The sequence below is a fragment of the Euphorbia lathyris genome, chromosome 9 (genome assembly GCF_963576675.1).
Source record: "Euphorbia lathyris chromosome 9, ddEupLath1.1, whole genome shotgun sequence".
Lineage (NCBI taxonomy): Eukaryota > Viridiplantae > Streptophyta > Magnoliopsida > Malpighiales > Euphorbiaceae > Euphorbia > Euphorbia lathyris.
The window spans coordinates 26,554,972-26,558,762 of NC_088918.1; the positions used below are offsets into that span (position 1 = coordinate 26,554,972).

Here is a 3,791-nt window from a genome sequence, read left to right on the forward strand (position 1 = left end):
ACTTCACATGGGCTCATACTCTCCCTCACATAACCCATCTTGATTAGTTCCTCCACCTTCTCCTTCATAACCTCACTCTCCTTGGGGCTCATTCGGTAATGAGGGAGGCTAGGCAAACTAGCTCCCGGTACGAGGTCGATGTGGTGTTGAATGTCCCTTAGAGGTGGTAACCTATATGGTAGTTCTTCCGGAAACACATCTCGAAACTCATTAAGCAATCTGCTCACATCTTCCATAACTTCTCCTTCTTCACTCCCTATGCCATCCGATGGCATACTAGATTTGACCATCACTACATAGACCACTTGACTTTCCTCACACTCGTTAATGAACGCCTTGTGAGTTGGGCAAATGATCAAGGTAGATTTCCTTTTGGCCTTAGTCTCTCCCACAAGAGGCGTGAGCACATATCAAACCCCATCCTTCAAAAACCGATAGGTGTTCTTCCTTCCGGTATGAGTAGCATCCTGTTAAGCCCAAAATATACCTAAAATATCATTAACATTTACATCATTTTTATTACAAATTCGTGTTATTTATATCTGTTTAGATTACTTTTACTCTCGAATATCTTTCTTTCTTGCAAGGTACCTAAATATTTGGTAAAATCCAAATAGGAACGAAAAAGGATCTAAAACAGAAGAAAAACCCTACAAAAGGAGTCAAAGACGACGTAAATCGAAAGCACCAAGTCGAGGACACGAACGAAAGCAAAGAAACGGAAAACTCACCAAGCCGCGACCGCGAATCCACCACCCGCGACCGCGACACGCGTGGTTTAGCCATTTCTCCCCTTCGTCCAACGTTCAACTTAATGCTACGTCATTCACGGCCGAGGATTCCTATCCTCGGTAAGTGCAGAAAATTTACCAAATGCATTTTACACATGTTGAAATCCAAGAAACGCGTTCGTTCAAGTGGATAAAGACGTCCTTTCACAACGGACACGACTCTTAACCAACGGATACATCACTTCAAACACAACCCTTCAACATCTATAAATAAAGAGTTGATGTTGAGAAAAAAGGCAATGAAATGTTATAATATAGATATAGAATCAGAGCGTAGAACTTATGTCTAAGTTCTAAGTAAAACATTTCGAGAGTTAGAAATTAGATTCTGTACAAAACAAGATGAGGTACACATATTGTTTATAGTTTAATTACAACTCAGTAGCGTTTAGACATTGTTCCAGTTTTAGTTTGCATCATGGTAGTGGCCGACCGAATCCCTATTACGAAGTTACAGCGAGAAGATTGAGTAGAGTGTTCGCCCCTGAGCCTGACAACCTCTTAGGAAACCCAAGGAAAGGAACCGATCAAGCCGTTCACTTGCACGCCCTCGAAGAACTCGATGCTCCTTGTTCTCTGTAAACTTGTATCAATTTATATTTCATCTAATAAAGTCCGTTCTATTCGACAAATCGTTATACAGCACTTATGGTAACCAATCCAATATAAGTGAGCCTGGTGTTTTCATTAATACGCAGTTGAATTCAAAATCATTACAAGGAAACTTTGTTCAACACTTAGGCAAATTATCATCTCGAAAGAGTTTTAATTTGAGTAAGGGCAACTATCCCGAAAGGGTTTTGTCGCGTTCAAAGCCAATTAATTAGAGGTTCCGTCATTTATTTCATCATCATAATTGATACAAAGTTTAAGTTGTTTTCTTTGCTTAATGCAAATGAATAAATTCATTCGTTTTTCTACAAAGTTCTAAATGTTCCTGTTTTGTAAAATTCACCCTTAAAATCAGAAGATCTTTCTAACAATCGATATATTCTAAATATAAAATCTTATTCCAGCATTTTCAAGTATTCAAAGTCCACAAACTCAATTAAACAATTTCCTAAATTCAATTAGACAAATTTCACTTTTCATTTACATTCAATAGTAAATCTAACAAGTTCGAAATTAACAGATTCAAAAATAAGTTTTTCGTTAAAAAACGTATCCCTGTGGGATCGATATTTTTATTACTACAAGCGAAACCGTGCACTTGCGGAAATCGCTCAACAAGTTTTTGGCGCCGTTGCCGGGGATACGCCAAAATTTTTGACAATTTTTATTTTTCGTATTTTATTTTCGAATCTAGGTTTACACATTATTTTTATACAATTTTTATATTTTATTTATTTTCAGTTATATAACATATTTGTTTTCAATTTTGTTTTGAAGGTAGTTTGGCTCGTGTAACAATTTCAAGTTCATGCGCAGTTCGCGAAGTTCGGGCACACCACCAGACCCTCTTGATCCAGAAATTGAAAGAACACTTAAGAAAAACAAGAAAAACAACAAAAACAAAGACAAAACACCCTTAAAAACCAAAGTAGTCCAGCCAGAAAATATGGCCGATCCACCGACACTTATGGATTATGCTAGGCCAGGATTGGCAGGTGTAACTAATAGTGTAGTTAGACCCCGTATAAATGCAAATCAATTTGAAATTAAGCCTGCTTTGCTTAATATGTTGCAAAACAACGTAACGTTTTATGGACTACCTAACGAAAACCCTAATGCACATTTGACAAATTTCTTAGAAATTTGTGATACTTTTAAAATTACTGATGTAACAGCCGAAGCAATCAAACTTCGCCTCTTTCCTTTCACTTTAAAGGATAAGGCAAAAATTTGGTTAACTTCTATGCATGCTGCAACATTTGAAACTTGGGACCAATTAGCCCAAGCGTTTTTATCAAAATATTTTCCTTTAGCAAAAACCGCAAGAGTCATCAAAGAGTTGACATCTTTTACCCAAAATAATAATGAAACTCTTTATGAAGCTTGGGAACGTTTTAAAGAACTTCAACGTTTATGCCCACACCACCAACTGTCAGATGCACTTTTAATGCAGACATTCTATAATGGATTAAATCCTATGACTAGAGGTTCATTAGATGCTATGTCTGGAGGGTTATTTATGAAGAAGACGTCCGCCCAAGCAAGAGAACTTTTGGAGGAAATGGCAATCAACAGCAGTATGTGGCCCGCAGAGCGTGGACATATACCAACGACGAAACCATCATCCTCAGGTACATCATCGGTTAACGGTATAATGAATCTTGATCCAGTAGCAATGTTACAAGCCCAATTTTCTGCCTTATCGCACAAAATTGATAAATTTATGGCACCATGCGATCCTAATGATCCAATCCAGAGCGACATTGATTACGAAGGTATGAATGAGTTAGAACAGGTAAACTTTGTCCAAGAACAAAACCAAACTACTAATCCTTATTCTAATACTTATAATCCTGGATGGAGAAATCATCCTAACTTTAATTGGAAAGATGGTAATAATAATAATAATGCAAATGCTAATCAATATCGTATAAATAATTATCAAAATCAAACAAGAGATACGATTAGCACTTTATCTTCAAAAATCGACAAATTTATAGATGCTATGAATGGAAAGGTAAGTAATCAAGACGATGGTTTTAAACGGATCGAAAGTAAATTCGATCAGCTTATCAAAAACCAATCATCTAGCATCCATAATTTGGAAGTTCAAATTGGACAGCTTGCTAAATCAATTCCATCCCGCAAAGAGGGAAGTCTTCCCAGCCAAACGGAAGAAAATCCGAAAGAGCATGTTAAGGCTATCACTCTTCGTTCAGGGAAAAACTACTTAGGTCCGGAAATGCCCGGAAATTCAACTTTACCTGGAAATGATTTACCAAAATCCAAAGAAGATACTTTAAAACAAAAAGATACAAAAATTGACTCTAATCCGAAACCTTTTGTACCAAAACCACCTTTTCCACACAGGGTCCGAAATAAGGACCA

The 3,791-nt window shown here is 37.0% G+C and overlaps 1 non-coding gene across 1 annotated transcript; it reads right to left on the minus strand.

Moving 5' to 3' along the window:
• Positions 1–2,727: 2,727 nt before the first annotated feature.
• LOC136207662 (small nucleolar RNA R71) lies at positions 2,728–2,834 on the minus strand. The gene has a single exon (XR_010676792.1). It is a non-coding gene; the product is annotated as a small nucleolar RNA R71 (small nucleolar RNA).
• Positions 2,835–3,791: the final 957 nt, after the last annotated feature.